The following is a 27,019-nucleotide window of genomic DNA, read 5'->3' as shown; positions in this document are numbered from 1 at the left end:
ATGACCAACCTAGACAGCATATTAAAAAGCAGAGACATTACTTTGCCAACAAAGGTCCATCTGGTCAAGGCTGTGGTTTTTCCAGTTTTCATGTATGGATGTGACTGTTGGACTCTGAAGAAAGCTGAGCACTGAAGAATTGATGCTTTTGAACTGTGGTGTTGGAGAAGACTCTTGAGAGTCCCTTGGACTGCAAGGAGATCCAACCAGTCCATCCTAAAGGAGATCAGCCCTGGGTGTTCATTGGAAGGACTGATGCTGAAGCTGAAACTCCAATAGTTTGGCCACCTCATGCAAAGAGTTGACTCATTGGAAAAGAGCCTGATGCTGGGAGGGATTGGGGGCAGGAGGAGAAGGGGACGACAGAGGATGAGATGGCTGGATGGCATCACCAACTCGACGGGTATGAGTTTGAGTAGACTCCTGGAATTGGTGATGGGCAGGGAGGCCTGATGTGCTGCAGTCCATGAGGTTGCGAAGAGTCGGACAGGACTGAGGGACTGAACTGAACTGAACTGACCGTGGGAAAATAATCTGAAAAACAATCAGTTTAGTTCGTCACTCAATCGTGTCCGACTCTTTGTGACCTCATAGACTGCAGCACACCAGGCCTCCCTGGCCATGATCAAGTCCCCGAGCTTGCTCAACCTCATGTCCATGGAATTGGTGATGCCATCCAACCATCTCCCCCTCTGTCATCCCTTTCTTCTCCAGCCTTCAATCTTTCCTACTATCAGGGTCTTTTCCAATGTGTCAGTTAATTGCATTATGTGGCCAAGGTATTGGAACTTCAGCATGAGTCCTTCCAATGAGTACTCAGGACTGATTTCCTTTAAAATTGACTTTTTTAAGTCTCCTTGACGTCCAAGAGACTATCAAAAGTCTTCTCCAACACCACAGCTCAAAGTGTTATGAAAAACAATAGATATATACATATGTATAACTGGATCACGTTACTATACACCTGAATTAACACAATATTGTGAATTAAGTATAGTTCAACATTTTTTAAAAGTAAAGCCTTAGTTTCATTTGCAAATATTTTTAAAATGTCTCTAATTATCATCTCACTTATAATAATTAAGGAAAATTTGGAAAGCCCAGAAAAGTAGCAGAAAGAAAACTCTGTATGCATCATTTTATTATTTATAGTTGCAAACTGATATAGAGAAGACCTTTGAAATTTGCCAAGTTACATAGTTTTAGCTATTTGGATGTAATAATATAAGTATCCTGATTTAATAATTGTGATTTTCTTGGGACCTGAGTTTAAGTTACACCCTCATATACAAAAATACTTTTTTGTTTGCCAAAAACACTGGACAAGTCTCCAACATGCTTATCTAAATAAGGTAGCTTATTTATTTATTTATTTATTTTGCCTATTTAATGTCAGAAACTGAGTAATTATAGCTGGATAAATTTGAAAAAACAATTAAGCTTTATCTCATTGTAGAAAATGTAACATTTTAGTAAGTGATACAACATGAATGAAAGCTAAAGAATGTTTTCAAGTTGCATGAGGAGAAACAATGACATGAAAGTTCTCAATACAAACACATTTTTGGGACTAAAACATGATCTCATTTAAATGTTTATTTATAAATTGGAAGCTAATTAGAGAATATTCATGATTAATATTAATTTTATGCACATTTTCTTATCTTTTTTACATCATTTTTATTTTCAAGTTTTATATAGTTGAAATAATACTAACCACATTTTATGTGTATAAATAGGGTAGGAAAATGCTGTTTTCTAAGTTAACGTTATTATCTTTAAAAAAGTGTTTTTTCACTCAGGTCTCTGGATTTTACACCCATTAAACTAATAGTTTCAGATCTACTTTAAGAACAGGCACTATGATCAACAAATTTTTCTACTTGAACAGGGGAAAAAAAATCTTGCTGAAAGCTGAGCTTTATTTTTAGCTAAATGAGAAAACATTTCACAGAGTATTTACTGAAAACAATCAATAAGTCCCTACTAGGTATAAGTCGATATATATCAAGTCAAAAGTACACTATTACTTGGAAGCCAATATGTTTTACTGAACACATGGAGAATTTACATTAAAACAAGCCACTGACATTTCCAATCTATTTCTTGGCAGTATAATGTACAACAATCCAAGCAAAATCCTGTGTCTCACTAAATCACCCAGTAAAAACTGCATTTAGCCAACTTTTAAGAAAATAATATCTTATTTCATTTGTTTCCAAAAGTCTCCTCAGATTAAATTAGGCCACCAGCTTACTCTGAAGCATTCCTTTTTTCTCCTTTTAACTTTCAATAAACATGGAGACAGAGAAAGAGAAAAGGGATATTCTAGACACAGACATTAAGGATATGTACCCTGTGGTGACTTTGAGGGAAAGGATCCCTTAGAGAAGGAAATGGCAACCCACTCCAGTCTTCTTCCTGGGACATCCATGGGGTTTCCCTGGAACATGAATCCACACAGGGTTCATGCCTGGGAAATCCCATGGATAGAAGAGCCTGGCGAGCTACAGTCTACGGTTCACAGAGTCAGACATGGCTGAGCACACACCCACACACACAGCACCGTTTTACTCAGCTTGAGAGACTAAAAAAACCAAAAACAACAAACGAACAAAACCAGAAGGACGTAAGGCTGTAGGAGCAGCTTTGACAGAAAATAAAACTAAACTACATGAAAAGGCTCTGATAATGTGTCAGAAGTCATTGTAAAATTATAGACTGGGTTGTTTCTTTGAAAATGCTTTATTTGATATTCCAACAAAAAACAGAGCCTGCATCATCTGATAATTCTCTGAGGAAGACAATCCTGACAATTGTGAAAAAGAACATTTAGATAAAGGGGGAGAGAGATAGAAATACTGGTTATGGGCCTAGTAAAATGTGTTAGGTAACTATTTCCTTAAAAATGTGTTTGAAGGAAATCTAATTTCATAGAATTTTACTACGTTTTACAAGAGGAAAAAGTAACATTTCTGTAGCCACAATTCTCTTGCTTAAAACCAGACCTAAGTAAAGTAAAACAGATCTCCTCACTACAGGGAATCTAATAAGCTAATGGCCATAACAAATATCAAGGAAGAGCTAATGGCATGAAGCATGCCCCAAACTGGTATGACTGTGGCAATCCCCTGCAAAGAAACATCTGCAGAAGTATTGCTAATAAAGTCCTATTTTGCAACGGGTTGGTCTCTGCGATGAGGACCTCACTGGCTGCTGTAGGGAGTGCGTTCTGGGAACTTTTCTGGCGGTCCAGTGGTTGAGATTCTGAGCTTCCACTGCAAAGTGTCTGGTCAGGGATCTGGTCAGGGATCTAAAGTCTCACATGCCACCGGGTGTGGCCAAAACATACATAAGAACTGATTCAAAAAATCCATGATAAACAAACAAGACCAAACTTTAAAAAAAAAGAAAAAAAAAAAGTACACTGTGTTGCTGACTTTTGCGACTTCAGTTTCTAGAAATCTGGCATAAAGTGTATCCTCCAAAGACATTTATTGAATGGAGTTGACAGAAGGACCTAAACCAGAAAGAAATATGAATGAGAACAGGATTGGAAAAAATCCAGCTTGCATTTGCCTTGTTCTCTGCATGACATTATTCTCAAGTCATTGCTTTCGGGGCTTGGATATTCAGCAATTCAGATTTGGACACTTATAGGAAAGAAACTAGAGATGCTAAATCAGGGACTGAAATAATCTTCCCAACACTGCTCTGTTTAATCCAGAAGTAAACCAATTTGTCTGTGAAATATCATCACAGGAAATCTGTCAGTAGAGCCTTATTGTCCCATGCCGGTGAACTGAAATTTACAGTTGCTTTAGGTTTTGAAGAACAAGTCACATGGCCCAGAAAGACAATCTGATTTACTGAAAAAACACAGTTTTAGAGTTAAAAATACTTTGTTTGAATACTAGCTTTCCTGCATACTGATTGTTTTGGCAAAGGGGAATTTATACATTTTTTCAACTTAACTTTTTTTTTTAATATCTATAAAAATGTGGAATTAATAATATGTAGAGAGTATGGTACTTAAGCATGTCAAACAAGGTAGTACTCTTGAAGTTCTTTGCTGTGTCTTCAACGAATGGATTATAGGCAATTGAGTTTCAATAAGTGGAACTAGAAACATTCTAGAATCAGTTTTGGCCTGGAAAAAATAATAAAACTGTAAATGTCTTCATTTACAGGGTGATTAGATGCTGAATGTCATCAATGTGAAAAACAAAACCAAACATTTTAGGTTCAGGAAGATGTTTAGTCTGAACTCTCTGCTTAGTTTTAATATACAGTCAGTGTTGACAAAATCATTTAACTGCTATGAAAAACCTACCAGTCCTTGTTGGATAGGCAATTCATTAAATACACCTTCTCATAAAATCCTTAGAAGAATCCTATGAATTATTGTGTTCACAATTGTTTCAGCCCACTATGATGTTTTAGAGGAGCAAAAATGCATGTTTATTTTCTGTGACCATAGCAATCCCAATTTTGACAGTGGATGAGAAGCCCGCATACAAAGTACATTCAGGGGAGTAGTAATTTGCTGTGGTTGCAGTAGAGATTTTGAGGGAGAGTGTGGGAAGAGATATGGATGTAAGAGGAACACAGAGTATTGATCTGGATAGATTGTAACCAGATTGCGAAGGCAATAGAAGCCACGTTCAGGAAGGTGCACTTACTCTTTCAGAGAAGTCATAGCTATTAAGTGATTCTGAACTAGATGAAAACAATATGGGAGTGATTTTCTTTTGAAGACTGAATCTGATCATGGTTGTTTGATCAGATTAACTAGATATGCTTCCCAGCTCCCTGTCGAAATTGTAACATTAAATTCAGGAGTTTGTCTTCCCCTTAGAGTTTGGCACATTCTGCAATTTTCTTTTAGAAACAAACTAACCCAAGTTAGTATTCAGAGCACTGTGCCCTGGAGCTAGGTCACTAGCCTGACACTCACTAGCCTGTGGCCTTATTTAAGTTAGTTAACCCTCAACGCAAATGTTTTTCATCAGTAAAATAGGATGTTGCTTCTTCCCTTTAAAGGGAAGGTAAAATTAGCTAACAGAGGCAGAGTGCCTGGCACAAGGTAAATGCTCAAAATAGTTAGCTGGAATGTGTATAACTATTATTGCAATCCTGAAATATTTCTATTCAACCTGTCATATTTTCACAAGACTTCCTCTTGCAAGGATTTATCATCCAAATATAAGTGTCCCTTAATATTAACTGGACATTGGTTCCAGGACCCCACCCCTTGCACATTCCAAAGACTGCAGATGCTCAAATTTATTTCATGAAATGAAGAAGTACAGGATTATCTGTATCCACAAGTTCCACATCTGCAGACTTAACCAATTGGAGAGCTATTCCCATGGATACAGAGGGTTGATTATAGTCTCTTGGATTTGAACTTTTATCTCTATGCCCTTGTTCTTATAGTTATTATTTTAAAAGGAGATACATTCCCATATGCAGAATCTAGAAAAATGGTGCAGATGAACCTATTTGCAGGGCAGGGCTAGAGATGCCGATGTGGAGAATGCGTGTGTTGACACAGGGAGGGAAGGGAAGGGAAGGTTGGATAAATTGGGAGAACAGGGTTGTCATACATACATTGCGCATATGTGCATGCTAAGTCACTTTAGTCAAGTCTGATTCTTTGTGACCCTATGGACTGTAGCCAGTCAGGCTCCTCTGTCCTCCTCTGTCTCTGCCAGGATCCTCCAGGCAGAATACTGGAGAAGGTTTCCATGAGCTCCTCTAGGGGATCTTCCCAACCCAGGAATTGAACCTGCGTCTCTTATGTCTCCTGCATTGGCAGGTGGGTTTTTTACCACTGGCCCCACCTGGGAAGCCCGATATATACACTGCCATGTGTAAAACAGATAACTGGTGAGAAGCTGCTGTGTAACACAGGGGGCCTGGCTTAGTGCTCTGTGATGACTTAAGAAGGTAGGATGAGAGGATGGAAGGAAGGTCCAGGAGGGAGGGGATGTAGGTATGCATAAGTTTGATTTACTTCATCATGCAGCAGAAACCAACAACACTGTAAGGTAACTACACTCCAATTAAAAAAAGAGAGATAAATTCCCAGGAAGATCACGATTACTAAGCTTTCCAAATTTTTAAAGTGTAACCTAAATATTTTTGTGGCGTTTTGCTTTCCTTTTTCTCAGTATCTCTCCCTTCTGTTATGGGCACACATTCACCTCTGTCTCAGAGCTTCAAAAATCTGCTAATTCAGGAAACTAACTCAGCGCTAATACCCCTAAGACTTGTGACAAAGCACAGTAACTATAACACAATCTTTAATTTCTAACCCTAAAGCCAAAAACTACAATTTGACTATTTCCCTGTGTCAGAGGCACTGTACTTGCAACAGTCCTCTTTGCTATCATCACCCTGCCATTCCAGATTCCCATAACCGGAAATCACATCAGGTCTGCAGGAATATAGTTTCTGTTGTGACATCTCAACTTCCACTTGCTCTGCTCTAACCTGAAAGCGGGACGGTGAGCAGACTCCTCTGGGCAACTGCCTTGCAAATTGTGTGCTCTTTTCCAGAATTAGGGTTGCCAACTGAAGAATGTTGCTTGCCTCCCAGCTCTACAAGGATGAAGTCACTGGCCTCTGCAGTTGCTGGCCTTCAATACCTCTTGAAAGGAGTTCAGGGCAGAGATCAGGAATGAGGGAGGTATTCTGTGCTCTGGGAAAAACTAGTAGCGCAGACCTTCAGAAATATATTAAATATATTAATTTAATTAATTAAATATTAAATATATTCGGAAAAAGAAACTTGTGTGAACCCAGTTTCTTGCTCTTATTCTCAGAAAAGCACTGCCATCATTAATGACGCCTGCTCCTCATGACTTTCTACCAAGATGTGTACTTGAGTGCATGTATCCCCCCTTCATCAAAATAATATGTCCATTGACCTCTCCACCTGCCTCTTTGGAGAAGATCCTCAGAGGTTTCTGAGAGGCTGGCTCCCAGACTATTGTTCTCAGTAAATCTCAGATAAAATCAAACCCAGAAATCCCATACTGTGCATTTTTTTTTTCAGATGACAAGGTCAACGAAAAAGCGAACTGGACCAGGGACTAATGGTCAACAGAACTGCATGGCTTTCCATGTGCACCTGGACGTACCAACATAAGCTTTCATTTGAATTATTTTGAATAAAAATTTAAAAAGTGCTTAAAGTAGATAAGTACCCCCGCCTTCAAGAACATACTTCACTCTTTTCCTGAACAGACTTGCTGTCCCCAGAAGTATCCCTTACTCCTGTCTGTCTGAGCCTGTTGATGGACTCAGCCATCCGGGCCTGCTTGCCTCAGACCAAATGCTCTCCCACTGATTTAGAGTCCCTGGGTCTGCTTTTTATTTGTTTGTTTATTTAATCTCTCTGCTTATTAGATTTTTCTTTTAGCTTCGCCCTTTTGCTCTTATATCTGGGCTGCCAAGCAGTCCTGTTTACCCCACATGCATCCCCACTGCATTTTAACTTGTGCTTCTAATAAATTATTCCATAAGGTGGGAATTTCAGCAACCATCTCCTGTGAGTTATAACAGACAGGGGAATAAACTCTCTGTGTAAAAGCTTGAGAATTATTTTCTATTATTTTTATTTATTTATTTTTTTGAGTAATAGCTGTTTCCTTCTTATACTCGTCTCTGTGATTCAATTCCCACTGTCTCCCACCTGGACAGCTGCGACCGCCTCCCAGCTGATCTCTCCATCTCACTTTCTTCTCTGCAATTCTTTCCTAACAAGGCTGATGACTCAAATATAATCAAGGTGCTTTCCTACATAAAATCCTTTGGAGGCTTTCCACTGATAAACAATAAAATTCAAGCTCTCTGCATGACATTTAAGGTCCTACATGCTCTGTCTCCTTTCTACCTTGTAGACTTATATCTGCCTCACTAGAAACTCATATGCACTAGGAGCACTGAAAACTGTTAGTTTTTCCTTAAAATATATGCAGACTGGCCTCATCTCTAAGACTTCAAGTGCAATATAATCTCTGTCTAGAATATTTCTCCTTTTCCCCCCACTGTCTTGACATCTAGGTGTTACTGAGAACACAGCCTGGGGTTTCCTGTCTGTGTTTGTGATTCTGTGATTTAATTGCCAGTTTACTCATTCTCCTCTTCCGGGCCTTGGGCTCCCTGAAGGCAGACGCTGCTGTACCTGTCAGAGGGAAGCTCTGACCTGCCCGGTGGGACTCCAGGGGTCCTTCAGGCTCACATGTGCCTCCCCCTCGATCTGGGCTGAAAATCCTCAGTCCCACCAGGCCGCTGCGGACCTCCACGCCTCTGCACAATACGCAGACACTTCCTTACGGGTAAGGAGGTGTCACAGGTTCAGGTACCCAAGGGGCTCCAGGGATGTTCTGTTCCCTTTGTTTCTGCCACGCTTTCACATCTGTGGAAGGTGTTGTCGACTGCTGGTGAGCCTATCTCTCATAAACCTGAATCCTCTTAAGAGGAGGAAATGTGTTTGATTTTACTTTTCTATTATCTGGGCTACAGTGTTGCCTGACTACAGTAGGTCCTATTATGAATGCTTCTTTTTGTGGGTTTTTTCCTCCTCTCCCACAAACACTGTGTTATATGGACAAATGTGCATTGTAATGTCAGCGCTGCTCATGATGGGAAGCCAATGGTGATTTTTTATTTTACTTCCATTGATTTGGCCATATTCTTGATTGATGGTCCTCAAACAGGGCCACAGTTTTAAATACCTGGGGATTATTTAGTAAATGACTGACCACTGTTTCTCAGATGTTGATTTGCATAAGAATCACATAGGAATCTGGATAAATTACAGATTCTGATTCATTAGGTCTAAGGTGGGGCCTGAGACACTGTTTATCAGGTGAGCTCCCAGAAGATGGGCATGTTGCTGACTCAGGATCACACTGCATAGTGAGACCTGAACTCCTGAATCAGAATCTCTCAGAATCTGACCCAGGAATTAGACACTTTTAGAAATTTTCCGAGTGACTCTGATAATCAACAATTGGCATATATATTAAAAGGTGACTGTGTGTTTTCCTCTTGTATCCATCGTTATTTACACTGCAACGTTATTGGACAACTGGCCGTTTACTATGGCAGCGGCCGTGGCTGTATGAGAGAAGGAAGTAGGGATGCTCTTGAGCTCTTAAAGCTCAGTCTAAGAATATAAAAACATGCTAAACTCATTCCTACACGGTGAGATAAATGCCAAGAAAAGCATAATCAAGGCATCAGTTTGGCAATCAAAGGGGAAGATCTGATGGGGGGAAAGACTGAAGGTAGGAGGAGAAGGGGATGGCAGAGGACAAGATGGTAGGATGGCATCACTGGCTCAATGGACATGAGCTTGAGCAAGCTCCAACAGATGGGGAAGGGCAGGAGAACTGGCATTGCTGCAGTCCATGGGGCTGAAGAGTCAGACATGATGGAGCGACCGAACAAAAACAAGAGGGGAAGACCTACCTGTAAGTTAAGATTTGACTGGCATAATTGCATCAACTATGGGATTAGCAGAAGAGTGTTTTCTTTTTATTTTTTTCCCTTTTAGCAAAGTTAAGAGCAAACATAAAGAACACTGAGCAGCAGTGAGAAATGATGCTTCCAAACTGTGGTGCTGAAGACACTTGAGAGTCCCACGGACAGCAGGGATTTCAGCCACATAAATCCTAAAGGAAACCAACTCTGAAGGACTGAAGCTGAAGTTGAAACTACAATACTTTGGCTACTTGATGTGAAGAGCTGACTCATTAGATAAGACTCTGATGATGCAAAAGTTTGAGGGCATGAGGAGAAGGGGATGACAGAGGATGAAATAGTTGGATGGCATTATGACTCAATGGATGTGACTTTGAGCAAGCTCTAGGATGTAGTGAAGGACAGAGAAGCCTGGAGTGAAGGAGAGGGAAACCTGAAGTCCACAGGGTCTCAAAGAGTCAGACACGATTTAGGAATTGAACAACAGCAATAAATAGCATCAGTTCAGTTCAGTCACTCAGTCGTGTCTGACTCTTGGTGACCTCATGGACTATAGAAGGCCAGGCTTCCCTGTCCATCACCAACTCTCCCATCTTGGTCAAACTCGTGTCCATAGAGTCAGTGATGTCATCCAACCATCTCATCCTCTGTCATCCCCTTCTCCCCCCGCCATCAATCTTTCCCAGCATCAGGGTCTTTTCCAAGGAGTCAGTTCTTCACATCAGGTGGCCAAAGTATTAGAGTTTTACCTTCAGCATCAGTATTTGCAATTAATATTCAGGACTGATTTCCTTTAGGATTGATGGGTTTGATCTCCTTGTAGTCCAAGGGATTCTCAAAGAGTCTTCTCCAACATCACAGTGTAAAACATCAATTCTTCAATGCTTACCTTTCTTTATAGTCCATCTCTCACAACTATACATGACTACTGGAAAAACCATAGCTTTGAATAGACAGACATTTGTTGGCAAAGCAATGTTTCTGCTTTTTAATATGTGGTCTAGATTGGTCATAAGCTTTTCTTCTAAGGAGCAAGCGTCTTTTAAATTCATGGCTTTAGTCACCATCTGCAGTGATTTTGGAGCCCCCAAAAAGAAAATCAGCCACTGTTTCCACTGTTTCCCCATCTATTTGACATGAAGTGATGTGACTGAATGCCATGATCTTAGTTTTCTGAATGTTGACTTTTAAGACGACTTTTTCACTCTCCTCTTTCCCTTTCATCAAGAGGCTCTTTAGTTCTTCCTTGCTTTCTGCCATAATGGAGGTGTCACTTGCATACATGAGATTACTGATATTTTCCCTGGCAATCTTGATTCCAGCTTGTGCTTCATATAACCCAGCATTTTGCATGATGTATTTTGCATATAAGTTTAAGCTGGGTAACAGTATACAACCTTGACCTCCTCCTTTCCTGATTTGGAACCAGTCTGTTGTTCCATGTCCATTCTAACTTTGCTTTTTGACCTGCATACAGACTTCTCAGGAGAAATGTAAGGTGGTCTGGCTTTCCCATTTCTTTCAGAATTTTCAACAGTTTGTTGTGATCCACACAGTCAAAGGCCTTGGCTTAGTCAATAAAGCAGAAGTAGATGTTTTTCTGGAACTCTCTTGCTTTTTCCATGATCCAATGGATGTTGACAATTTGATCTCTGGTTCCTCTGCTTTTTCTAAGTCCAGCTTGAACATCTGGAAGTTCACAGTTTACATACTGTTGAAGCCTGACTTGGAGAATTTTGAGCATTACTTTGCTAGTGTGTGAGATAAGTGCAATTATGTGGTAGTTTGAACATTCTTTGCTGTTACCTTTCTTTGGGATTGGAATGAAAACTGACCTTTTCCAGTTCTGTGGCCACTGTTGAGTTTTCCAAATTTGCTGGCATATTGAGTAGCACTTTCAAAGCATCATCTTTTACGATTTGAAATAGCTCAATTGGAATTCCATCACCTCCAATCTAGCTTGTTCATAGTGATGCTTCCTAAGGCTCATTTGACTTTGCATTACATAGTCTGGCTCTAGGTGAGTAATCACACCATTGTGATTATCTGTGTCATGAATGTATTTTCTGTATAGGTGTTCTGTGTATTCTTGCCACCTTTTCTTAATATCTTTTGCTTCTGTTAGGTCCATACCATTTCCGTCCTTTATTGTGTCCATCTTTCCATGAAATATTTCCTTAGTAACTCTAATTTTCTTGAAGTGATCTCTAGTCTTTCCCATTCTATTGTTTTCCTCTATTTCTTTGCATTGATTGCTGAGGAAGGCTTTCTTATCTCTCCTTGCTATTCTTTGGAACTTGGCATTCAAATGGGTATATCTTTCCTTTTCTCCTTTGCCTTTAGCTTCTCTTCTTTTCTCCACTATTTGTAAGGCCTCCTCAGACAACCATTTTGCCTTTCTGCATTTCTTTTTCTTGGGGATGATCTTGATCACTGCCTCCTGTTCAATGTCATGAACCTCCATCCCTAGTTCTTCAGGCACTCTATCAGATCTAATCCCTTGAATCTGTTTGTCACTTCCACTGTATATTTGGACGGGATTTGATTTAGGTCCTGACTGAATGGTCTAGTGGTTTTCCCTACTTTCTTCAATGTAAGTCTGAATTTTGCAATAAGGAGTTCACAATCTGAGCCACAGTCAGTTCCTGGTCTTGTTTTTGCTGACTGTGTAGAGCTTCTCCATCTTTGGCTGCAAAGAATATAATTAATCTGATTTCAATATTGACTATCTGGTGATGTCCATGTATAGTGTCTTCTCTTGTGTTGTTGGAAGAGGCTGTTTGTTATGACTGGTGCATTCTCTTGGGAAAACTCTGTTAGCCTTTGTTCTGCTTCATTCTGTATTCCAAGGCCAAATTTGTGTGTTACTTCCTACTTTTGCATTCCATTTCCCTCTTTTGTTGACTGCAAGGGCTACTCCATTTCTTCTAAGGGCATCTTGCCCACAGTGGTATATATAATGGTAATCTGAAATAAATTTGCCCGTTCCAGTCCATTTTAGTTCACTGATTCTAAAATGTCAATGTTCATCTTGCCATCTCCTGTTTGACCGATTCCAATTTGCCTTGATTCATGGACCTAACATTCCAGGTTCCTATGCAATATTGCTCTTTACAGCATCAGACTTGACTTCCATCACCAGTCACATCCACACCTGGGTGTTGGCTTCTCTTTGGCTCTGTCTCTTCACTCTTTCTGGAGTTATTTCACCACTCTTCTCCTGTAGCATACTGGGTGCCTACTGACCTGGGGAGTTCATCTTTCATTGTCCTGTCTTCTTGCCTTTTCATAGTGTTCATGGGGTTCTCAAGGCAAGAACACTGAAGTGGTTTTCCACTCCCTTCTCCAGTGGACCACATGCTGTCAGACTCTCCACCATGACCCGGCCGTCTTGGGTGGCCTTACATGGCTTGGTTCGTACTTTCATTGAGTCAGAAAAGGCTGTGGTCCATGTGATCAGTATGGTGAGTTTTCTGTGATTGTGGTTTTCATTCTTTCTGCTCTCTAATGGATAAGGATAAAAGGCTTATGGAAGCTTCCTGATGGGAGAGACTGAGGGGGAAACTGTGTCTTGTTCTGATGGGCAGGGCCATTCTCAGTAAAACTTTAGTCTAAAATTTTATTGATAGGCAGGGCTGTGTTCCCTCCCTGTTGTTTGACCTGAGTCCAGACTATGGTGGAGTTACTGAAGAGAATGGTGACCTCCTTCAAAAGGCCCCAGGCAGGCATTGCCTCACTCAGCGCCCCCGGCCCTGCAGCAGGCCACCGCTGACCCACGCCTCCGCCGGAGACTCCTGGACGCTCATGGCCAAGTCTGGGACAGTCTCTGGTGGGGTCACTGCTCCTTTCTCCTGGGTCCTGGTACACAGAAGGTTTTGTTTACGCCTCCCAGAGTCTGTTTCCCCGTTCCTGTGTAAGTTCTGGCAGCTACATTTAGGGGTTAACGGCGACCTCCTCCAAAAGGGCTAATGCCACAACCTGGTCTACTGCACCCAGAGCCCCTGCCCCTGTGGAGGCCACTGCGGACCCTTACCTCTGCAGGAGACACTCAGGCATTCAAGGGTAGGTCTGGCGCAGTCTCTGTGGGGTGTCCTGGTGCACGCGAGGTTTTGTTTGAGCCCTCCAAGCATCTCTGGAGGTCATGGGGTTTGATTGTTTCACCCCTCCTCCCATCTTGCTGTGGCTTCTCCTTTGTCCTTGGACATGGGGTATCTCTTTTTGGTGGGATACAACATTCTCCTGCGGATGGTTATTCAGCAGCGAGTTTTAATTTTGGAGTTCTTTCAGGAGAAAGATGAGTGCATGTCCTTCTATTCCACCATCTCCAAATAGAGCAATTGGTTTGGAAACATAATGCAAAGGTGTCATTACCTGATTTCTTTGCCCTTGCTGTGTTCTTTTCTTAAAATTGACCATAATTGCTTCTCTTCAATCCAGTGACGATTACAAATCCAGATTCTCTGGACAGGAACGAACAGAAAAAGCCACTCAGAGCAAGATGACCAGGAGCTGGATGTCTCATTCTCAATTCCTTTGTTCTTCTTGGCACTTGGCAAAGTGATCTGCTGCTGATAACTGGTGAGATGCCACGGGACTGGCCATGTGAAATCTCGCCAAGAGCTGCAGCTTCTAGCGCCAGACTGCACCTCCGCAGCTGTGTGCACCAGTCTGGAGGTTCAGACTTAGCAGAAAAGAATAAATAGCACATGCAGATGCTATCCCCAAATTCTAAATTATACCTCCTCCCTGCATCTCTCCCCTCTGGTAACCATACGTTTGCTTTCTATGTCGTGTATTTGTTTCTGTTTTGTATAGGTCAATTTTTTAGATTCCACATATAAGGGATATCATATGATGTTCATCTTTCTCCACTTAGCCTGATACTCTCTAGGTCCATCCATGTTGCTAAAAATGTCACTATACGCACTGCTATATATATAATAGATACACAACAAGGACCTACTGCTATAGGACAGAAGTGAAGGGATGTCAGTCATGTCCGACTCTTTGTGGCCCCATGGACTGTAGCCCACCAGGCTCCTCCATCCACAGGACTTTTCAGGCAAGAGTACTGGAGTGGATTGCCATTTCCTTCTCCATGGCATTTTCCTGACCCAGGGATTGAACCCGGGTCTCCCGCATTGTAGGCAGATGCTTTACCGTCTGAGACTCCAGGGAAGTCCTCTGTATAGGACAGAACGCTATGCTCAATATTTTGTAATAATTTATATGGGATAATAATCTAAAAAAATACATATGTATAAAGCTGAATCACTTTGCTGTACAAAGAAATTAACACAACATTGCATATCATTTATACTTCAAAAAAATCATTTAAAAAGCAAGAGCATATGCAAGTCTTCTGAGTCAGGAAAGAGCCTGACAAATTTTGGGATCTTTCCAAAGACCCTGGTGGCTAGAAGAGGAAGTACAAACGGGAGAGTGTGTGTGACGAGGCGAGCAGGGGAAAGGTAAGCACGCACAGGTTCAGAGTCTAAGCGGGCAGCGCTGCGCGGAAGCTTCTCTAATTGACCTCTGGGACAGGGGTGCTTCGCGGCTGGCGCACTCTGTCTTGAACCCTTTGAGATATTGCCAAGCTTAGAAAATCAGTGGTAATTCTTGGAATCCAGGATGCCTAGAAATGCTATTTATTCATTAAATGGATGATACGGACTATAGATGTTTTAACATTTCAATGGCTTTATCTTTTGTTTTCCATTTATCTAAATCAGCAGTTGAGAAATTCTTCAATTTGTTAACTGGGACTAGTGTATTAAGAGTTAATGTCTCCTATCAATTTCAGTATAGGAGTAAAACATGGAATGGAATTTTCCTTGAGTAGGCATTTTCAAGGTACTTCACATGTACCTGAATCTCCATTATATGTCATATGTCAAATTCTAAATCCTTTATGATCAAAACAGTTAAACAAACTAGGATAGATGCATCTTCTACTATCTCCTGTATACCAAATTCTATAGCTTGGACAATTACTAGGTGTTTATTCATTCCATTATGCCTCTTCTTTCTAGCATTTTTAGTACCTTCTCTCTCTCTCTCTCTATTTTATTTATTTATTTATTTTATTTTAAGCTCAGGACACCCTAGTCTTGATTCAATGGTAAAAATCATAATTTGTATTTCACTGGTTATTTTATCAACCAATACAATTTGCAACTTGCCTCTTATAAAGGCATCCAGAATTCTCAAATGTTTATTCTGAAAATAATTTTCTGAATAGTCCAGTATCTTCAATACAAATATCTTTAACTGACATTACAACAAAAGCATCTCAGTGTTCATAGAAGTAGTTAGTCAAGCCGGTTTCGCATCAGTGTCAATAAAACTATAGCTTTATTTATGTATTTTCTCTATTTCATCAATATTTTATTTCTTAGTAAGCATTGTACATTTTACATTGTTACTCAACGTATCATAGATTTTAACACTGCAAATATTACACTAAATGCTGTAGATTTCAGTCATCAAGACTATCAAAATTGAATAGGAAATTAGGTAAAGCAGCTAAATGCTTGCACATAGTAAGGCCTTAATAAATAGTTGCTATTTTAATTAATATCATTATTTCCTCAAATACAATTATACAAGAATGTCTCAAGAGACTCTTTTTAATGGTTTCATGAAATATGCAGGGAAGTTTAGTCCCAAATTGAATGGATTCAAATATTGGAGAAAGCAGTCTTAAATAAAATAGATAACATACTCAAAACAATTGTTCACCATTAACACTTGAAGATCTAATAAGAAGGAAGCAGAAATTAAAGTAAAAGAGAAACTCGTGGATAGGCATTTTTCCTGTGGGTTTCCTCATTATTTCCTGCTATCATTGAATTGGTGAAATTTTGTTCTATTTTTATAGATGTTAAAACTGAGACTCAGATATAATAGGTGAGTGATATAGTGAGAAACTGAACTAAGACTCAAACAGAAAGTTCTTATGCCCAAATTCAAAATCATGAGAGCCTCTAAGCCAGAGCCCACATTTAGATTGGCAGGTGACAGTGAGATGAATCTGTGCAAACACTTGCTCAGATCTAGAACAAGAGTAGACGTTTTCTGGATTGACATTTTCTGTCCATCTTCTCCACCTCGGCCCAAATTGCCACGAGCCAACACACAGGGCGCTGCTAACTGGTGTTCAGGGAAGGGTTTGCTGAGTCTCCAGCAGCAGCAGATGGACAGTCATTGGGGACAAATGATCAGTATTGGCAATCCCTTTGTAATATAGATTTCTGATTGGAGTCAATGGCAATCACAGTTTCAACTAAACAAAGATCACTCACATTGAACAAAGAAACACACTCACCCTGGAAAAAAACAAACCAAAACCAAAAAACTTCAGGACTATAGATCGTTAAGCCGAATGATTAAAACACTAGCCTAACATCACACGTAAAGTCTCTCGGCTCGTGATTACCTAATTGTATACATCACTCTATACCAGGTAGAGTCCTGTGGGCTTTCAGTGGGCACATAGTCATGTTTTCTCACAATGAAACTAGCATTTTGGTAGGTGACTGTGCATGATGTGTATCAATTTTCAGATTTTTTTATGGCAGAAACCCTTATTAATCATAATTAAGGAATTTATATTCTATTTTTGGAGATAGGGACACCCTTCTACATTTTTTTTTATTCTACAGATAAATTTTATTTCATTTTTTTTCTTTTTTTACAGTAGGTCTTTGTTGGTTATCTATTGTACATATAGCAGTGTGTACATGGCATTCCCAAACTCCCAATCTATCTCTCCCCTTGCCTTTCCCCCAGTAAGCATAAGTTCATTCTCTAAGTCTGTTTCTGTTTGGTAAATAAGTTCATTTGTATCATTATTTTTTAGATCCCACATATAGGTGATATCATATATTATGTGTCTTTCTCTGTCTTACTCCACTTAGTATGAAATACATAATCTCCAAATCCATCCACATTTCTCCAAATAACATCATCTCATTATTTTAAATGGCTGAGTAATATTCCACTGAATATATGTACTGTATCATCTTTATCCATTTCTCCCTTGATGGACACTTCAGTTATTTCCATGTCCTGGCTATTGTAAACAGTGCTCAAAGAACAGTGGGGTTCATGCATCCTTTTAATTCATGTTTTTCTCTGGATATATGCTCAGGAGTGAGATTGCTGTATCATATGATAGCTCTCTATTTGACTTAAATGTTTTGATATTTAAATCCTTTATTCTTGTTACAATTATGCTGTGTTTGGATACTATCTATCAGTGTATTCCAGGATCAGTGTATCCAGGAATCAGTGTATTCCAGTTTGAATCTGTCCTGGAGGTGTTTAGTCTGAATAATTTTAGACTATTTCAAATCAAAATGGAAAGACACAAAGACAGTCAAAGTAAATGAGTTATCAAAGTTGCAAATCTAAGAGGCACTGAACTGAAGTTAGATTGAGAATAGAAAGGTAGAACAAATAATCAGAACTATAGTCACAGGAAGCAGACAAATGATCACTGAATCTTTTTGACTGCACATCTTAGAAAGACAAATGCAAGCATCTCCAACAAATATGTACTACTGTCAAGTAAGTTATATTATCTGTATTATAAAACATATAAAGTCAGAATGGTTTAAATTTGAGCTAAATATTAAACTAGCAACACATATTTTAAAATTTTACCAGTCATTTTTACTTTCTATTATCATTTGCTAATTGTTTCAGGCACAAAATATACCCAAAGCACACTTTGTTCTTCATAACAGTGAATGCAAACTTGTATTTCAAACATTCTCCTAGATAATTTTGTCACTTGATCATCAAGTAGCAGTTAATGAGATTACATCAGGAAATGGAGAGCATATTCTTCTGGACACTAGAGAGAGGGCAGTCCTGCCGATATCACAATTCCGGATGTCTGACCTCATGAACTGTGAGAGAATAATAGTCCATGTGTTAAGCCAAATTTGAGGCATTTTGTTATGGCAGCCACAGGAAACTAATGCTGGGGTCAAGTGTAAAGTGAAAGTCCACTGTTTACAAACCACAACAAGTAAATGTGGGAAGTAGTGAGCCTGATTGAGTGACTTTTCAGGGGGCAGTGGGACTAGAGTCTATGGAAGTCTAACAAAAATGAGCTGGCTCCTGAAAAGTTCAAGGATAAGCTTTCACATCCTGGGATGAAGTGGATACAAAGGCACCTTGTGTATCCTGAAAATCTTACCAGAGATAATTCACATTCTTATCATTTTATTTCCTTCTCATGAAAGGTGTCTGAGGTTTAATATACACTTCTCTTCTTACAAGAGGGAAATTGAGGCTCAAATATAACAAATAAAGAGTATGATCAAAGAGCTTGTGAATTGCAGGGTCAAGCACATCCTAGGTCTTCTGATCCCAGGTCATATTTATATGACATGTCTCACTAGCCCTTGGTTTCTTCTCCTCTAGAGCAGTAACATGAATTGCATGTTTTTGCAGGCCCACTGCAGATTCATTCTGCTACTGACCTGGGTTCTTGACCTTCCTTAATCAATAGAAATTGGTAAGAGGCCAGGCAGGAAATTCAGGCAGGGTTTTATTGGGTTCCTGCTGCAGCAGGAGGGAGCGAAAGGTAAGAATTTCCCTTGTTCACTTGGCGGCAGGAGTGGACAGGCAGTTCCTTGCATGGGGTGAGCCCAGGGGCAGATTCAGGGGTGAGGCTGGAGGGGCAGCTTAAGTGGTTTGCGCCCTTAGGTGGTGCTGAGTGCAGGGTGCATGCACAGTACACTGCTTTTTCCTGGCTTTTCAGAATTGGCAGTTGAGCTTTTGGTCCTTTTATATTTTGTTGTCCATAATTTGCCACAACTGTACATGCACGCAGTCATATTTAGTACCTTATAGCTTTTTTTTTTTTTTTTCTGTCATTTTGTTTCTCAAGGAGACATTTATCCAGATGCAAGCACTTCAACAATGATCCCAGGTCTCAGGCACCAGTCTGTCTTAATTTTATAGAGTGTACAGATTTGGTGGTAAATGGGAAGATGTTCTTTCACCCTGAGTGGCAGTTTCCCCTGTATACACAGAAAGTGAGGGTGATTGGCATTAATTCTTATAATTCCCTACACTGAAATGAATCAGCCATGTGCCACTACTTCTGTTCCCATAGAAGAAAATTTCACACAATCTCTAAAAAACTAAACAAAGATCTTTCAAGATTGCATTGTAATATATAATGTTTAAAACTGACCCTTAACATTCCCAGAAGTTAAACATCTTTCTTCAAACCCTAAAGATTTCACATACTATTTTCACCTTTGATATACTTTTCAGGGATGGATTTATGTGATCCCATTAACTAGTGCCAGGCTGGATTGTAAAATGGTGGACTGGGCTGGAAGAATCACAAGCTGGAATCAAGATTGCTGGGAGAAATATCAACAGCCTCAGATATGCAGATGGTAACACTCTAAGGGCAGAAAATGAAGAGAAACTAAAGAGCCTTTTGATCGGGGTGAAAGAGGAGAGTGAAAATGCTGGCTTAAAACTCAACATTCAAAACATGAAGATCATGGCATCCGGTCCCATCACTTCATGGCATATAGATGGGGAAACAATGGAAACAGTGACAGACTTTATTTTGGGGGCTCCAAAATCACTGTGAGCGGTGACTGGAGCCATGAAATTACAAGATGCTTCCTCCCTGGACAAACATAGACAGCTTATTAAAAAGCAAAGACATTGCTTTCCCTACAAAGGTCTATATATTCAAAGCTATGGCATTTCCAGTAGTCATGTATGGATATGAGAGTTGGACTATAAAGAAGGCTGACAACTGAAGAATTGATGTTGGGATAGGGTCAAAAAATATCCATCAGAAACCCAGGAAGTGCCACAACTTTTATCAAATTTCAGAAATCAGCAAGATGTGCAAGTTACATCAGGCATGTTGGAAAGTCACCCAGTGGGAGCACTAGATTTGTGGGCAGGGGGCAGAAGAGGCCTATGGAGCCTCTTGAGAGTGAACATACAGGAAAACCATGATTCAGTGTAATGGGACCTCAGCATCAAGTAGTATGGGCTGGCCATGAGGAGTTTGGTGCAAGGTCATTCTGGCCCATAAAAAGGTAGAAGACCCAGCAAAGATTCAAGAAGTTTCTGATAAAGTGGTAACCACTCAGCTTTTTTGTGTGGAGTTCAGGATTAAGACTTTGAACCTAAAAAAGCAACAAACAGACCTTCTATGAACAACCCAGAGCCTCTGTCACAGCTGATCCAAAGAACTTGTAGAAAGATGAGCTCTAAAATACTCTTCTTGGAGTTTGGTTACATTGAAAAGGACCAAAAAGCAAAACATAAAGATGAGGTTAAAAGAACAAGCAAGCGCAGTGGGTAGCAAGGAAGACAGCGGTGAAGTTCTAAGTTGCTGGGCCTCGTTCCCTCCCTTTGTGCCTTGCAGAAGCTGGGCAGAGCTCTGCACCCAAGGAGGACGACTCCTGGTAGTTAGAGAGTGGGACTCCAGCGCAGGGAAAAAGGATGGATGCTATAAAGGCGATCACAAGTTAGGGAGCAGGGAGCTGAGTCCAACAGGACAGCATCGGGGCAAGGCGTGCTACCGTTCAGGGCAGCACTGAACAGGCTGTCGAGGGCTGAGGCCTCAGCGGGGCACATCCAGCAGTAGGCATGAGTTATCTAACACCTGAACGTAAGAATAATGAACTGCTTCACAGAGTATTCTCTTGTACCAGGACTAGAGGGTGCAAACACAGAGGCAGATTTCAAGGCATGGACAATAATTTCCCCGAATTTTACTTTCACAGGCCTTCAGACTGATTTTGCCACTCCATCCAAGTCAGTGGAACAGAGCATCATCTCCTGTCTCTCCCTGCATTTCTTCTTTATCCTTAGCCCATTAACAGAGGGAGGAATGTTTGAATGCTTCCTTTAACCAATGACTCAGGAATGTGTCTTTGTGCCATCACCCCCTCCTGTTTTTAGTAAGGCCATTGATTTGGACCAAAAGATTCAACAGGGTCGGTCTCCATGGATTCCTTTCAACTTAAACTTTAAATTTTTAAAAAGCTTAATTGTGATCTTTTGAAGTGCTCAATTAAAGATTTAAAGAAATAATGAATATTTTGAGATGTCTGTCTGACCTAGATTTCTTTGCAAATGAGAGAACTAGGCTTTTCTTCTTAGCCACGGGGAATAACTGCAATGCTGCTTTTGCTTTTATTCCCTGCTCTTCCTCCTCTCCAGTGGCTTCCATATTCCTTCTTCCTCATCCTCTGCTCTCTCACTCCCCAGCTCTGAAGTCTGCTCTGACCACCCTCTGATGCCTTGCTTTCTTCTTCACTTGTTCAGTAAGAGCACTGATCCTTTGTAGTAAAAGCAAATAAAAAATGAAATTCTGTAGTCCATAGCTGCTCCAGGTCCTGCAGAGAGAAGGTGCATGTGGTTGACACTGAGCTGGCTTGGGAGCCCTTTCAGAGAGAGTTGAAGTAGTCATCATCTTTGAAGTGGTCCACCTTAAGTGTTACCCTTCCAATGCAAAATTTCCATCCAGAGAGACTGTAGGGACTAAAATACATGTCTCTGTGAAATCTTAATGATAGCCACGTCTCAGCACAGGTGGGGTCACTGTGCCAAAACCATTTTGGTGCCCTTTCTTTGCCCACAGACAACTCCACGGTGATTCATCACAGCCTCTATTCCCTATTTCCTGCCACAAAGCAAGTCCCTTAAGATCAGGGGCTCTGCCATTCATGCATTCACTCAATTTTACACTCAACGAACACTCACAAAGTGTTCTCAATGTCTGATATCTATCAGTTGCTGGGGATGTAGTCATCACTAAACCATAGGCAGTTCTTGGCTATTGGAACCTGTACAGTCTTCTTGGGAAGACAGATATTTAATCAATGATCATATGAATAAATATTTAACTATGGAACTGTAAGCACATAGGGCTATGTGTATAATCTGATGTATTTAGAGAGATTAAGATTTTCCAGTATAGTAGCAAGTTATCTGAGGTCCAAAGTTTAAGTAGAAATTACCTTGGTAAAAAGAGACAGAAAAGGGAACAGCATTGGAGGAACAAGTAGGCGGCCTGTGGTGACATGGCTCATGCACTTCAAATCTGTTCATCCACACAGCTTGTACTGTGCAAAAGCATTGCCTGCAATGAACAGTATTTGGCATTTCTGGTCTTCATACACTAAAGGCCCAAATCCAAGGCTCAAACCCACCATGATAGCCAAATGCTCCTCCACATTCAGAATCATCTTCAAGGCAGCTCAACATCTCCCACTAAAGCAGCCCCATAGAAATTTAAAAAGCCTCCTGTGTTTAAATGCAATGGACAGGTCAGTGGAGTAGACATTGGTATCAAGTGAGTTTGAAAAAGATGGTAATGCCATAGCTTTCAACCTCTGGGGGAAAGAGGGAAAAACATTCCCTAGATATTGATTCCCAGAGTGAATTCTCACAAATCAATGCGCTGAGTGGTCATTCATCTATTGAATATTTAGTCTCACCCCATCTTTATTTTGTGTTTTATTTTATTTATGTTTTGTCTTTTATTTTTGTTTGTCCTTTTGTCTTTTATTTTGTTTGTCCTTCATTGTGTCTTTACTCTACGTCTGTGGGTTTTCCCACAGAACAGTTCTGTAGAACTGTGGAACAATTATTTTGGGGCTATAAACAACAGCTTACAAAAAAGTAGGGACAAGGATGGCAGAGGAATCCATCTCTCTCTACAGATACATCAGGAATACACCTTCAGACAGAAGTGCGTGCAGAACACCAGTTCAGAACAGACAGGAGGACCTGACCAAAGGAAAAGAGTGTACAGAACCCTGCAAAACTTGGAAGGACGAAGGAACTGGGGAGGGGAGGATGGGAATGTTCATAGGACTGGACCTGCCTTCAGTGGGTGGGGGGGACTGAAGCAGGGATCCAATCCCAACATGGGGGCAACTGTCTGAGTCGGAGGAGAAACATTTAAGGCTGAGAGTGAAGCAGCTGATCTGCGGCAGCCTAAGTGGAAGGAGAATCAGACAGTCCTTGCCGCAGACATACACACCCCAGACAGGGACGCAGGTTCCCTAGAAGGCCTAGTAGCTAGGAGCTGGAGTTTAGGGATTGTGGAGCAATCCCAGGATGAGGGCTGCTGTTGACTGCCAAGAGACAGATCGAGGGGATGTGAGGGAGGAGGTTGTGGTGGGAAATGCCTGTGGCCGAAAGCCAGGCAGTCCTGGAAGGAAGACGGTGGAGCCATCTCCATAGCCTTTTCCTCCCCACATGCCAGCACTGGCAGCTGAACAATAGAGAGGCTGGCCCATCAAGTGTCTGATGCACTGAATACAGAGTAGGACCGCACCCAGGGTGCCCCTTTAGGTGACCGATGCCCTGATCTACAGAGAAGGACCCCAGGCAAGGGAGCCCTCTGTGTGCCTGAACAGGTGCAGCTACAGACAAAGACTGGCCAAAGAGGCCTTCTGATTGCCAGCTACAAGAGGTCAAAAAAAGACACTGACAGGTCCGTAACCCCCGGGGGGGGCGGCAGTCCATGTCCTGGCACACGGCGCCGCCAGGGTCACCACAAGCCAAGCAACTGGGCCACCTTCAGGCTCAACTCTTACTGGGGCCGGGCTGTCACAGCCAAAAATATATATATATATATATATATATATTTCTTGTGTCTATGCGTTCGGGGTCGCTTCGGTCGTGTCCAGCTCTTTGTGGCCCTGTAGACTATGTCCTTCCCTGTCCGGGGGTCTCCAGGCAAGAACACTGGAGCGTCCTGGCCAGTACCGTTCGCCGTACCCTTCTAGAACATTCCCTGCTGCCCCAGCCGCCGACGCCCCTGAGCGCCTGGAGCGGCCAGAACCCCTGCGACCCAAGCACCGCCTCCACACCCGGCGCTCACAGGGGCAAACCCCAGTCCTCCAGGGCAGCCTCAGGAGCTAACCCCAGTGGGCGACCCACACACAGAGGTGGAAATAAAACCGCAGTTGAAACCCAGGGGCAGTGTGGCCCAGGAACGGGACCCAAAACCTTCCCAGCAGCTGTGCAAGCTGAAGGTTAAATCCACACGATCAACGAGGCAGATGGTGTCTATGGAATGTATACAGGGCCACTGAGAGCGCCCACAAAAGAGAGCGCACTCGTTCTGACAGCCGTGGGCAGTGGAGGCGAGGACACACAGGAGTGGGACCCGATGAGACTCTGAGCCGCGCCCACAGCAGGTCCAGAGACCAGCACAGGGTTGGAGGGCATCCCAGGGAGGCGAGCTGGACTGGGACTCCCGGCGAGGAAAGGACTCTGACAGCAGAGACTCTAGAAAAGCATTTGTTATTCTTATGTTTTGACTTGTTCTATAGAGTTTCTTGGAGAAGGCAATGGCACCCCACTCCGGCACTCTTGCCTGGAAAATCCCATGGACGGAGGAGCCTGGTGGGCTGCAGTCCATGGGGTCGCTAAGAGTCAGACACGACTGAGCGACTTCACTTTCACTTCTCACTTTCACGCACTGGAGAAGGAAATGGCAGCCCACTCCAGTGTTCTTGCCTGGAGAATCCCAGGGATGGGGGGGCCTGGTGGGCTGCCATCTAAAGGGGTCTCACAGAGTTGGACAGGACTGAACCGACTTAGCAGCAGCAGCAGTATCCTAGAGTTTCTTAGACATTTTTATTTTCCTTTTCTTCCCCCTACTCTGTTTAGTTGTTGATTTTATTGGCACTATGAATTCTAATTAAGCTTTTGAAGTTTTAATTTTTTCCTCAGTCATATTTTTTTATTGTTGTTATAAACCTCTGTCTCTATGTTGGCCTTTTACAATTCTGTGGAGTTTTCCTTTTTTCTTGTTCTTTCTTTTCTCTTTCTTTTAACTTTTAAACCTATTATTCTTTTTTTCTACATTTATTCCCTTGTTTACTTTTCCTACTGTTCGTTTCCCCTTGCAGTTACTCTTTAATGTATATGTCTTCTTTATCTACCTCTAAATTTGCATATCTATTCTTTCTTTTCTTTCTTTCCTTTCCTCTCAAAATATTTGTTAGTTTTATTTTCATTGCTTTATTCCCCAATTGGCACCTTGCTTTAGTTTTGTTTTCCAGTTTGTGCTTTAGTTAGTTTTGTTCTTAACTGGTAGACATAATTTTTTGTTTCCTTTGTTTGCTGGATCAACCTATTGTACTCTATTTTTGTTGGACTGTTTTGGTTTTGCTTATGGGTGTTTATGTATATGTATATATTCAGTTACACTTTTTATTATTGTTATAGACTTCTGCCTCTATGTTGGGTTTTTACAGTTCTGTGGAGTTTCCTTTCTCTCTTTCTTTTGTTAATTTTATTTTTTAACCTGTTATTATTTTTTCTACATTTATTCTTTTCTTTGCTTTTCCTACTGTTCATTTCTCCTTGAAGCTACCTTTAATATGTATAAATCTTCTCTTTCTACCTTTATTTAACTTTGCATATCTATTCTTTCTTTCCTTTCCTCTCAACATATTTGTTACTTTAATTTTCATTGTTTTATCCCCCAAATGGCAAAGTGGAACTTTTTTTTAGTTTTGTTTTCCATTTTGTGCATTAGTTAGTTTTGTTCTTAACTGGTAGATGTAATTTTTGGTTTCCTTTGTTCACCAGATAAATCTATTTTACTTTATTTTTGTTAGACTGTTTTGATTTTGCTTATGGGTGTATATGTATATCTGTATATCCAATTACACTTTTTATTTTTGTTACAAATCTCTGCCTCTATGTTGAGCTTTTGTAGTTCTGTGAAGCTTTCCTTTTCTCTCTCTCTCTCTTTTATATTTTAAAATGTTTGTAACCTATTATATTTTTTCTATATTCCTTTGTTTGCCTTTCCTATTGTTCTTCTCCCCTTGCAGCTAATCATATATATATATATTTTTTTTTTCTTCACCTACCTCTATTTAACTTTGCATATCTATTCTTTTATTTCTTTCCTTTACTCTCAACATATTTGCTAGTTTTGTTTTCATTGATTTATTCCCCACTTGGCACCTTGCTTTAGTTAGTTGTTGTTTTTTGTTTTCTTCCCCAGTTTGTGCTTTAGTTGGTTTTGTTCTTAAATGGTAAACATATTTTCTTTTCCCTTTGTTCACCAGGTCAATCTACTGTACTTTATTTTAGTAGGACTGTTTCGACTTTGCTTATGGGTGTAATGGATATGTGTATATTCCATTATTTTAATTATTATTTGCCTGATTTTATAACTTCCATTTGTTTGGGGTTCATCTTTGGTTTCTCATTTTTGGGTATTTGTTTTAATCTCACTTAATGTCATAACAAACCACTTGTGGAATCTTCATTCCTGACCAGAATGAACCAGGTCATAAATAGGCTGAACCAGGAAGAAATAGAAATTATGAACAACTCAAGTACAAGCACTGAAATTGAAGCAGCAATCAAAAATCCTCCAAAAAACAAAAGTCCAGGAACAGGTGACTTCACAGGAGAATTCTATCAAACATTTAGAGAAGAGCTAATGCCTCTCCTTCTAAAACTCTAAAAAAATTGCAGA

Source organism: Cervus canadensis, chromosome 15 (assembly GCF_019320065.1).
Source record: "Cervus canadensis isolate Bull #8, Minnesota chromosome 15, ASM1932006v1, whole genome shotgun sequence".
NCBI lineage: Eukaryota > Metazoa > Chordata > Mammalia > Artiodactyla > Cervidae > Cervus > Cervus canadensis.
Note: the sequence above shows the minus strand (reverse complement) of the source record.